This window comes from Ambystoma mexicanum, chromosome 4p, assembly GCF_040938575.1.
Source record: "Ambystoma mexicanum isolate Mex_15411 chromosome 4p, UKY_AmexF1_1, whole genome shotgun sequence".
Taxonomy (NCBI): Eukaryota; Metazoa; Chordata; class Amphibia; order Caudata; family Ambystomatidae; genus Ambystoma; species Ambystoma mexicanum.
This window is the reverse complement of record NC_090927.1, coordinates 559,273,008-559,285,795: the sequence shown is the minus strand read 5'-3', so window position 1 is coordinate 559,285,795 and position 12,788 is coordinate 559,273,008.

Here is a 12,788-nt window from a genome sequence, read left to right as displayed (position 1 = left end):
TTTTTACAAGCCTGTACTACACAGTAAAGTGGTAGCGATGGATGAGCAGCCAGACTTATCTGAAGAGTAAAGTGAGCAGTATCAATAGTTACACAAAGGACATCAATTTGTAACGCTCACCTGATTCTCGCAGAGGCGCCGGTCTTGACTGGGCGACTACCGTATCTTCAAAGGTGATGTGTAGCACCCGGTTGGCTCTTTGGGCTGGACCTCTGTGCACTGTATGCCTGACTTCAAGAGTAAGATGTCTGCAGACAGAAAATATGGGATTAATGAATTGGGGTTATTGGGGTGTCCCTATCTCTTCCCTTTTTTGCTCTCCTGTAGACCCCCAAAGGTTAACGCTCTCACCTTAGGTAAGTGAATGCCGAGCTCTCCATCTGCCTCGGGGCAGGGTGCTGTAACCAGTTTCTTCACTGGATCGGTAGCGCAGGCCTCTTGACTTCAGAGGACTGCTGTCCGTCGTTTACTGCACGAACGGTAAGTTTCGAGTAATTCTATTGTCTTTAAAGTCTTTAGCAATGATGTCTCTTGTTTTGCAGGTTCCGGCGATGGCGGATGATGGGCTGAAGTGAGTTGAAGATGGAGTCCGTATGATGAATAGAAGCGCCTGGAAGCACGTAAGTAAGCGCTTGTTGCCTGCTTCACGATGCGCTCTAACTGTCTTTTATTTTGCAGGTACGAGTTCGGAGTGGCTGCAGGGTGCCGGAATACCCACTGGGGTTGATGTGGAAAGGAGTAATGGCACGTGAGTATTAAAGTTCCCCAATGTCTTTAAACGCACCTTGTTTTGTCTTTCAGATGCAGGATGCAGCGCCGAAGGCCTCCGGAGCGTGCAAAGAGTCGGTAAGCTTTTGTCTTTCAGATGCCGGAATGCAGTGTGAAGACCTCCGGAGCGCACGAAGAGTAGGTAAGCCTTTGTCTTTCAGATGCCGGAATGCTAACCTGTTCTTTCTTGTCTTTATAGGTGTTGCTGAAGACTGGATTCAGGATGGTAAGCCTTTTTCCTTAGGCCCAGGATCCGATGCAGAAGACACGATGAGCGTTCTGCTGCAGAGGATGCAGAATAACGCAAAGCAAGATTCATCCACCGGGTGTGGTTTAAATAGCCTCCTGTAGTGCTTAGGTGTCTCCTTCCACAGCCACGCCTAGGTAAGAAAAGAGTTCCTGCTTTCCAGAAGAGTTCCAGTGTTCTGAATCTAGGGAGTGGCTCCTGCCCCACCCAACAGGAAAAGTAGTTCCAAACAGAAGAGGATCAGAGGCTCAGCTGGCAGGCAAGTAAGCAGCATGGTCTGCTGCAGGTAAGTCCACCCAAGCATTATGAGCCCGGCGCTTCCAGCGCTGGGACTGGGCACATTTATGAGCCTGGTGCCACTGGCGCCAGGACTGGGTCCAAAAGGTCCCAATTGGGACTGGTTGGCCCTCGGAACCTAGGTTATGGATCTGCTTCCAAGGGAGTTGGGAAAACCCTGACCTTTTGGAAGCAGAGATCATGACAGTACCCCCCCTCAAGGCCCCTCCCAAACCGGGCTTCTCCGTGGGTTTTGGCTTGTCAGGAAATGTTCGGTGAAATCTTTTGATTAGGCGAGGAGCGTGGACATATTCAGCAGGTTCCCAGGATCTCTCTTGGGGGCCGTAGCCTTTCCAGTCAATTAGGTAAAATAGTTTAGATTTGGAGATCTTGGAGTCCAGAATGCTTTTGACTTCAAACTCGAGTTCTCCATCAACTAGGATGGGTTTTGGAGATTTAGTTAGTCGGGTTTGAGGTTGCATGGGTTTTAATAGAGAGACGTGGAAGACCGGATGTATCTTCATGTGAGGGGGCAAGTCCAACTTGACCGCTACTGGGTTTACTATGGTAGTGATGGAATAGGGACCAAGGTATCTTGGGTTGAATGTGCGTGGCCCTTTTAGAGGTAGATATTTGGTGGATAACCAGACTTGGTCCCCTACTTGATATTGAGGGGCTTCCTTCCGATGTTGATCTGCTCCTTTCTTGTATTGTTCTTTAGCCCTTTGAAGGTGAGAAACAGCTTCCTTAAAGGCTTGGGTGATTGTAGAATGCAGGTAGTCTACTGCTGGTGTTTCAAGATCTTGGAGGGGATCCAACTCCGAGGTTCGAGGGTGACTGCCGTACAAAAGAAAAAACGGTGTTTTCCCAGTTCCCGAATGGACAGAGTTATTGTAGGCAGATTCGGCTATCCAAAGGATGTCTTTCCAAGTTTTTTCAGTTTGTTGCAGCATGCAGCGTAAATACTGTTCCAGAGTTTGATTGGTCCTCTCGGTTTGTCCGTCGGTCTGAGGGTGGTGACTGGTCGATAGTCTCACATCAATTTGAGCCGACCGACAGCAACTTCGCCAAAAATGAGAAATAAATTGACTACCTCGATCCGAAATTAGAACCGAAGGAAAACCGTGTAGTCGGACGATGTTTTCGAGGAATTCTCGGGCCAGAGTTGCTGCTGTTGGCAAGCCTTTGAGCGGAATGAAATGCGCCATCTTGGAGAATAAGTCCACGATTACTAGAATCGTATTGTATCCGGAGCATGGAGGTAGATCGGTGATGAAGTCCATAGAAAGCGTATGCCAAGGGCGAGGTGGGATGTCAATAGGGCGTAAGAGGCCTGCTGGTCTTTCCTTTTGACTCTTGTTTTGGGCGCATACTCCACAAGACATTATAAAGTCTCTGATATCTTTTTTCCAAGACGGCCACCAGAAGTAGCGCTTGATCTTTTCTGAGGTCTTGGCCATACCGGGATGACCTTCCATTAAAGAATCGTGATAACAGGAGATTACTTTTTTCTGTAAATCTGTGCTGGGTAGGTATAATCGTTCTTGGAAATACAATAAGTTGTCCTTTACTGCAAAGTCCTTTCCCTGCAGATGCCAATTCTGTATGTCTGCTGGAGTTACAAGTTGCCTGGCTTTATCCTTAACTTCCTCTATGGATTCTGTGGCGATTACACCCAGAATTCTTTGTTCGGGAATGATTGGTACAGGTTTAGGGTTGATCAAGTGTTCTTCCACTCCCATCCGAGAAAGGGCATCAGCTTTACCGTTCTTTGTACCAGGTCGATAGGTAATTATGAAGTCAAACTCGGCAAAGAATAATGCCCAACGGAGTTGTCTAGAGGATTGGGCTTTTGCGGTTTTCAAATATTGCAGGTTTCGGTGATCCGTAATCACAGTAACGGTGTGTCGGGCCCCCAGCAGATAATGCTGCCAAGCCTTAAAGGCAGTCTTGATAGCCAGAAGTTCCTTGTCAGTAATCGTGTAATTGATTTCAGGAGGCGAGAATTTGCGGGACCAAAATGCCACGGGATGCAACTGATTGGTTACCGGGTCCTTTTGTGATAGAACTGCCCCCAGGGCAATGCTTGAAGCATCAGTTTCCACGATGTAGGGGAGTTCGGGGCGAGGGTGTTTTAAGATTGGTGCAGAGATAAATTTAGTCTTCAAATCCTGGAAAGCTTGTTCCGCCTCGGTAGACCATTCAAAACGTTTGTTTTTCTTTAACAAGGCAGTGATGGGCTGGACTATTCGAGAGAATTCGGGGATAAACCTGCGGTAAAAGTTAGCGAAGCCTAACATGCTTTGCACACCTTTTACGGAGGATGGTGATGGCCATTTGAGAACTGCATCGACCTTCTTTGAATCCATACGTACTCCGCCAGGTGATAATATGAATCCCAAGAATTCAACTTCAGTCACGTTGAAAACACATTTTTCCAACTTAGCGAAAAGTTTGTGTTGACGCAATCTTTCGAGGACCATTTTCACGTGTTTCCGATGTTCAGATTCCGATGAAGAGTAAACGAGGATGTCGTCAATGTAAACAACAACACACACATCTATGAGCTCTCTGAGGACATCGTTCATAAAATATTGAAAGGCGGCCGGGGCATTGCAAAGTCCGAAGGGCATGACCTGATATTCAAATAGCCCATACTTGGTGCGGAAGGCAGTCTTCCATTCATCGCCCTCTTTTACTCGTACCAAGTGGTAAGCTCCTCTAAGATCCAGCTTTGTATATATGCATGCTTTTCTGACTTGGTCCAGGAGTTCAGGGATCAAAGGTAACGGATATCTATTCTTAACGGTGATCTGGTTCAGGGAGCGATAATCGATACAAGTTCTAAGGTCTCCTTCCTTTTTTGGAACGAAGAACAAAGCTGAAGAAGCAGGGGACTTGGAAGGACGAATAAACCCATTCGCCAGGTATTGATCCAGGTATTGTCGAAGGTGAAGGTTCTCAGGCTCGGTGAGAGCATAAATTCTACTACAAGGAGGAGTAGATCCAGGTATCAGGTCTATCTGGCGGTCATAAGACCTATGAGGAGGTAGAGTGTTAGCCTGATCCTTCCGGAACACATCTTGGTATTCAAGGTATTCGGGAGGTAACTGGGGAGTCTCTGAAGAAATTGCTGCCAGTGCAACACCAGGTGGAAGGTGACAAGTAGAGACACATTCTGGAAACTGGACCGTTCTTGCTCGCCAATCGATCAGAGGATTGTGTTTCTCTAACCAAGGTATTCCTAGAATAATCTGAAACTGAGGGGCCTTGATCACATCGAACACGATCTTCTCATGGTGTCCATCTTGACTTACTAGCGTCACCTCTTGAGTGGTATGCGTTACTGGCCCGGAGGCTATCTCTGTACCATCCACTGTAGTAATGACGTCCTTTACAGCCTTGGGACAAAGAGTTAGATTCATCCTCAAAACCATTTCATGATCCACATAATTGCCGATGGCACCGCTTTCGACGTAAGCTTCAATTGCATGTAATCGATCCGGATTATCAGGGCTAATGAGGACCATATGTATCACGAAATGCTAGGTCACGGAACTGGTTTTCACGCTCGGCAAGAGGACCTCTATTCTTGTCGGGCGAGGTCGTTTCCCTGCTCAGAGTTTGTAACTTTGGTAACTGCAGCTCCTACTGCCTTCTTGGCAGGTTTCACCGGACAGTCTCGAAGAAAGTGCCCTGAGTTTCCGCAATATAGGCATAATTGCAACTGTTTTCTCCTTTCCCGCTCCTTTTGTGTTAGAGGACCTTTCAGAACCCCAATTTGCATGGGTTCCCCGGAGTCTACTCCTTTGGAAGGAGTTGGCGGTTTGGAAAATACTCGAGCATCAAACTTGGAACGGTCGGCCTTCCTGTTCTGCAGTCTATGATCTATTTGAACGACCAAGTCTATATAATCCGAACAGTCTTGTGGGGGATTCACTACTTGGGCTAAAACGTCTTTGAGCTCTCCACGTAGACCTCTGTAAAACAGCGTAATCCTTTTGTCCTCAGGTCATTGAGTTTCCACTATTAGTCTATTGAAAGATGCAATATAAGCCAAAAGGTCTTGATTACCCTGTCGCAACGAAAGAAGCTCATTGTCCAAGGCCTGCCCCTGTGAATGTCTTGCGAACAGTTTTTCCATACTAAGCTGAAAGGCTTGAAAATCATGGAGAACCGGATCATCTTGATTAACTAGAGGGATCGACCAGTCTGCCGCATTGCCACTAAGGTACGAAAGTACAAAAGCTACTTTAGCTTGATCAGTTGGAAAGGCTGCTGGCCGGCATAAGAAGTGCAACCGGCACTGATTGATAAATACTGCAAACCTCTTTGGGTCACCAGAAAATCGTTCGGGCGGAGCCAGAGGTACATTCCCAGGTACGTTGATCTGCACTGGATTCATAGAGGATGTTGAAGGAAGATTTGCCCCTGATGCGGGTAACGGGGTTTGTCCGGCTTGTGACTGTAGCAATTGTCTAGCAAGACCGTCTGTTCTCTCCTTGGAAATAATTAGTTCCCTTCTTAGAGCATTCGTTTCCTGACGAGCTGCATGCACTTCTGCCCTTAGTTCCCCAAGTAACCGGGCTAGGTGGTCAGTATCCGAGGTTTCCATAGCGCCTGGGCGAGAGTTTTGCGGTAGGCTTTGCGTTCTGTAACGCTCACCTGATTCTCGCAGAGGCGCCGGTCTTGACTGGGCGACTACCGTATCTTCAAAGGTGATGTGTAGCACCTGGTTGGCTCTTTGGGCTGGACCTCTGTGCACTGTATGCCTGACTTCAAGAGTAAGATGTCTGCAGACAGAAAATATGGGATTAATGAACTGGGGTTATTGGGGTGTCCCTATCTCTTCCCTTTTTTGCTCTCCTGTAGACCCCCAAAGGTTAACGCTCTCACCTTAGGTAAGTGAATGCCGAACTCTCCATCTGCCTCGGGGCAGGGTGCTGTAACCAGTTTCTTCACTGGATCGGTAGCGCAGGCCTCTTGACTTCAGAGGACTGCTGTCCGTCGTTTACTGCACGAACTGTAAGTTTCGAGTAATTCTATTGTCTTTAAAGTCTTTAGCAATGATGTCTCTTGTTTTGCAGGTTCCGGCGATGGCGGATGACGGGCTGAAGTGAGTTGAAGATGGAGTCCGTATGATGAATAGAAGCGCCTGGAAGCACGTAAGTAAGCGCTTGTTGCCTGCTTCACGATGCGCTCTAACTGTCTTTTATTTTGCAGGTACGAGTTCGGAGCGGCTGCAGGGTGCCGGAATACCCACTGGGGTTGATGTGGAAAGGAGTAATGGCACGTGAGTATTAAAGTTCCCCAATGTCTTTAAACGCACCTTGTTTTGTCTTTCAGATGCAGGATGCAGCGCCGAAGGCCTTCGGAGCGTGCGAAGAGTCGGTAAGCTTTTGTCTTTCAGATGCCGGAATGCAGTGTGAAGACCTCCGGAGCGCACGAAGAGTAGGTAAGCCTTTGTCTTTCAGATGCCGGAATGCTAACCTGTTCTTTCTTGTCTTTATAGGTGTTGCTGAAGACTGGATTCAGGATGGTAAGCCTTTTTCCTTAGGCCCAGGATCCGATGCAGAAGACACGATGAGCGTTCTGCTGCAGAGGATGCAGAATAACGCAAAGCAAGATTCATCCACCGGGTGTGGTTTAAATAGCCTCCTGTAGTGCTTAGGTGTCTCCTTCCACAGCCACGCCTAGGTAAGAAAAGAGTTCCTGCTTTCCAGAAGAGTTCCAGTGTTCTGAATCTAGGGAGTGGCTCCTGCCCCACCCAACAGGAAAAGTAGTTCCAAACAGAAGAGGATCAGAGGCTCAGCTGGCAGGCAAGTAAGCAGCATGGTCTGCTGCAGGTAAGTCCACCCAAGCATTATGAGCCCGGCGCTTCCAGCGCTGGGACTGGGCACATTTATGAGCCTGGTGCCACTGGCGCCAGGACTGGGTCCAAAAGGTCCCAATTGGGACTGGTTGGCCCTCGGAACCTAGGTTATGGATCTGCTTCCAAGGGAGTTGGGAAAACCCTGACCTTTTGGAAGCAGAGATCATGACACAATTACTATGGTTCAAACAAACACTGACTCAAGGTTTCTGAGTAAAAGAATATACATTTATTTACACATCAGTTGTACAACAATTGACTAAAGTAAAGCAATAGAAGAATCACACTCTTAATACACTACACCCCACCCAATTGATTCTGGACAAGTTAACCTCAAAATGAAGTGTGAGCAAAATGGCACTCCAGCAATTTAAAAGGGAGCAAAAGACAAGGTTAGACAAAAGTTGAGCAGCACCAACAAGTAAGTAAGCAGGGCAATCTAGAAAAGGCAAATGCAGTGAGGAAATCAAATCAAGAGGCCTGGGCCAAAGTCACTGGACCAATGTCTTTGCAGAGGACCACACAGTTAACAGTATTTCGCGGTTAAGTCTTTGCCAAGAGTTCAGAATGAAGCTGGTTGGTTGAAAAAGTTACTTTAAAGAATAGGGAAGGACAAGCCCTCACATTGGCGAAAGATTTCAAACACTTTCACCGCGGTCAGGGGGAACGAACAACTGGGTTTGAACAGTACCTTAAACGGAGAAGAAGGCTGTAGCTGAGGCAGACGTTCCTGGCAGGTCCTGCAGGCTCACGGTTCCTGAAGCGACTGTCGGACTGACACCAACCAGGAAGACTGGAGGGTCCTGCAATGCCCAAGGAAGAAACCAGCAGCAGAGCAAAGTAACAAATAAAAGGTGCGCTCCTTAAAACCCAAAAAGAGTCTGGTCCTCTTGGCTATCCAGTTCACTGTAGCTGTGCAGAGCAAATTCGACCAGAGGAGGCAGCCCTGGCTTGTAGTTTGGTGAACTGGTTGGTCCCACCAGCTCAAGGGGAGAGGATTCCTTGCAGATCTTCCCTGTTGTCAAAGTTTGGAGATTCAGACCCGCAGCAGGCCTTCACCGGGAGGTTCAGTTGTGGTAGAGGTCCTTTTCTGTCAGCTTCTCTTCGGTTCTCTCAATCCAGTGGTGACTCTGCCCTCTCAGTCCCAGAGACCTGCTTTTTATGCAGTTTTCCCCCATTCACCCAGCGTGGCTGTCAGTCACACAGCAGGGTGACTATCCCGGCGGGTCAGTCACCACAGCCAATCATACAGAGTGTGACATGAGTCTCCAAGGAGACTCTGTGCAGGGAGTCTCAAACCCCTCCCTCACATCCTGTCCCCCTCAGACATTCAGGTGCCTAAGGAGGGCTTCTGTGCAGAAGCCCACCAAAGGACGGCGAACAAAGGAACCAAACCTGGTTTGGCAGTCAGAGTAAAACACGAGAAAGATCTTTACAAAAAGAAATGGTGAATAAACCCAGCCAGAAACGAATAAAAATAAATAGGGTCCAGCGGATTTAAATTTGAGGCTACTAAATTAGCCTAAAACAGTATCAAGTCTATTTAAATACACCACGGTAGGAAAAATAGGGTAGATACCACTGCCACCACCCAAATCTTAAAAAAGGGGAACAAAATAATGTTCATGAGAAACAGACAAAAAGGGATAACTATTAACCCTTTCCAGAACTCTATGTTAGATAGTTTGTACTGGGTCTGTGAATTTAAAAAGACTAATAAAGTGAATGGCAACTTTACATTTTCTGGGAGACAGTAGTCAGTCCCAGAAAATGGAGTTTAAAGTGGGAAGTCTGAAAAAGACAACCCTGTGTCACTACACTGAGGTTGCTGTGTAACACACAGTACAAAGATGATGCCTATGGAGTAGGTGAAGCTCCACAGTCTGCGAACACAAGAATGTTAAACACACACACAGCAAAATACATGTAAGTGTGGGAAAAAAAGGCTCACACTCTTACCAGGTGAAAAAAATAAATCCTAGAAATCCAGCAAAGCTGCTGAGGGACTCAGTAGGTAAGGGAAATTCGCCATTCTGGAGAATTCTCCCGAACAGGTTACTCCCCCGAAATGTAAGTTTTGTTGTGTCCATGTACCCAAGCACACATTCCATTCACCATATACACACCCAGCCATCCATACATTTAAGTGTGCACCCATTCACCATACAGGCACACTCAGCCAGCCACCCGTACATGTAAGTGTTCATCCTTTCACCATACAGGCACACACTCAAGCACCCACCCATACATTTAAGTGTGCACCTTTTCACCATACACTCACACGGGCAGCCACCTAAACATTTAGGTGTGCACTCTTTCACCATACAGGCACACCCAGGCAGCCACCCATACATTTAAGTGTGCACCTTTTCACCATACACTCACAGAGGCAGCCACCTATACATTTAAGTGTGCACCCTTTCACCATGCAGGCACACCCAGGCAGCCACCCATACAATTAAGAGTGCACCCTTTCACAGTACATGCACACACGCACACCCAGACACCCATACATTTGTGTGCACTCATTCACCATACACACACAGGCAGCCCCCTATACATTTGAGTGTGCACCCTTTCACCATACACTCACACACGCACACGTCATGGGGTTGAGGGGAGCCCTATTACTTCAAAAATAAATTGCCACTGGACCCGTAAAAAATTACCAGTGCCTGACTTCCTGGTGACACTGGGCTATTTCAAGTCCTGCGGCCGGGAAATCAGTTGCCGGTAATTTTGTTAATCCCCATTCCTGTGGAGTCCTACTCCACTGGAATGGGGACATGGAAGCACCTGCACCATTTTTAACAGCACTGATGCTTCTGTTACGGGCCTGCCTACCGTGCCTACTGTGTCTGGCAGGTTCAGACCTGTCGGGCACAGCGGCCCCAGCAGGCAGACCTGTAATATGCCAGTCCGGAAACAACGGTGCCGGTAAGCTTACCAGCACGGTTGTGTCCGGACCGGTATGGTCAGAATGAGCCCCATTGTTTCTTATTTAAGTCACTCTAACTTAATTAAGAACATATTTCAGTTAAGGACCAAACCATAACCAAAATAATGTCTTTATGAAGGCAGAGTGACTTCAAAAACAAACTATTTCTTGTTGAAGTCATAGGGCTCCCCCCTCCCCATGACATAGAGGCCTCCAGCCTACGGTCTTCCATGTCATGTGGTGGGGGGAGCCCTCAGACTTCAAAAATAAAGTTTCTTTTTGTAGTCACTCTGCCTTCATAAAGAAATGATTTCTGTTACAGAAATAATTTCTTTATGAATGCAGAGTGAATTCCAAAAGAAACCTTTTTTTTTAGAAATGTCTCTTTTTTAAATGGGCCCCCTCCCAGGACATGTAGGGGCCCTTATTACACCAGTGATTGTCTTGGGTATCAGTATTTTCATTGGTACGGCACATGTCTCGAATTCTGGTTCCCAGCATATAGGAAATATGGGTGAAGTAGTTGAGGTGGGTGTACTTGGCTCCTTCTCTGCACTCCCCTATGTGCCATTCATCGATCACTCTCCCATCACCCTTCACATCTAAACATCCTTGTCTGAAAAAATGCTTCTTTGGAATCCATATCTTTATAACTCCCTTCAGGCATCCAGCTGATTTCACATGCTCAGCCATGTTCCTAGTCATAGGCATGCACTGTCCACTTGGGCTGCAATAGATCCACTTTCCCACATACTTCTTATGGTTCTTTGGATATAGGAACTTCATTCCCTCAGGTGCATTGATACTGGCCTTTACAAAGTCTCTGATTTCTTCATCTGTCATGTCTCTGGCCTTCCATCCTGACTCAACCTCAGTCATGATTTTCATCCCTATGGCTTTCTTTGCTGTCTTCTTGCATTGTTTTTTATTACACTTGTGTATAGGCGCATTATAAATGCCTTATCTTATCATATCATATCTTATCATATCTTTATGTTGATCACACAAAATCCAAGCAATATGAACACGATCAGGGCTCCAACAAGCTTGAACATGTCTGCCATCCATTGAGCGATCCGGTATCAGCTGTCAACAGCAATGTCTTCTTCTTCATCTATCATCTGGATGTGTAGTTTTGTTAGAATGTTTATGGCCTCTGTCAAGGTGCCATTCTCGTCGTCATGAGAAGGTATCAATGTGCAACTTGATTCTCCGATTTTTGCACAAACACCTCCATCCATAGCTGTAGTCATGTCCAGGACGTATCTATTCTGAAGAGTCATCAGTCGTATGGCTCTCATTTCTTCTCTGATAGCATTGTATCCCTTTATGGTAGTGTTAATTGCCTGCAGCAATTCCCATCTGGTAATCTGCAGCCATTTGGTATTTGCTCCAACCTGGATTCTCGGCATGAAGATCAGTGTGCATACCGATGAAGTCTGGCTGAACAGCCTGTGTTCTAACGGGATGGAGTCAAAGGCTTCTATTGACTTGGCAGAGAAATGTTTTGCCCTCTTCATTCGAATAATCAGCTCCACAGATCTCCTCTTCCTCAGGCGAGCACCTGCTTTCAGAAAACTGTCAAGACTTAACTCACTTTTAGGAATCATCAATGCTGGAACATGAACATTCACTAGTGAGCATTGTCCTAACCAATCCTTGGGTAGCGTCATATATGCTCTGGATCCACAAGCATAATAGCGATCCATGATCACTGCTGAATACTGCTGTTCCAAGTTTAATTCCTGATACATCAAAGATTCAACCAGAGTACTGATTCTCTCCAAATGTTCTTGTGCCATTATTTCTAAAGCGCAGCATTACACACTCCAAAGGCACTATCTACGAGGGTCCTCCTCTCTCTTTGTTAGGGAGAATTCTTAAAAATGTGCTAATTCCCTCCACCTTGGAGACCCCCAGCAACTTTGCTGGATTTTTCTGTACTTTATTTTTTTACCCGGATAGAGTGTGAGCCTTTTTCCCACTCTCTCATGTATTTTTGTGTGAATGTTACCTCTGTGTTTCTTTTGGTTATGGAGTCTGACAAACTCCATAGGCATCATGTTTTACATTGTGTCACACAGCACATTCTGTGCAGTGGCACAGTGAAGTCTTTAAGATTTCCCAAGGTTTCAATACCTTCTCTGGCATAAACTACTGTTTCACAGAACAGTACAGTGAAATTGACTTTACTTAGCATTGTACTTCCTAGACCCAGCACACCCTACTTTACAATAGAGTGCTGGAGGGGTTACTTAGTATCCCCTGTGTCTAAATACTCATGTAAAATGTTTATGTTACCCTTTCCTCACAGAATGGCTGGTGGCAGTGGTTTCATTCTGAACTACCAGGGTTTGCATTTACCACAGCTGTTCGCAGCTCCGGTAACGCTAACTGCGGGAGCCATCTTTTACAAAATGGCACCGAGCCATCTTTGACAAAAAGGTCCCCGGTCTTTGTTTTTCGCCATGTCTTTGTGGAAAGGTCCTAGAGAGTTTCTCTGCGCTCCAAACCAGGTTTGGTCTCCTTTTTCATTTTGACTTTGGCGGGCTTCAGGAGTGAAACCTGCCTCTGGCTCCAGAGTGTCTAGGGTAGGTACGAAGTGAGGGAGGTGCCCGAAACTCACTGTGCTTAGTCTCCTAGGAGACCCAAATGCACTCTGTGGTGATTGGCTGGCTGGCTGTCTG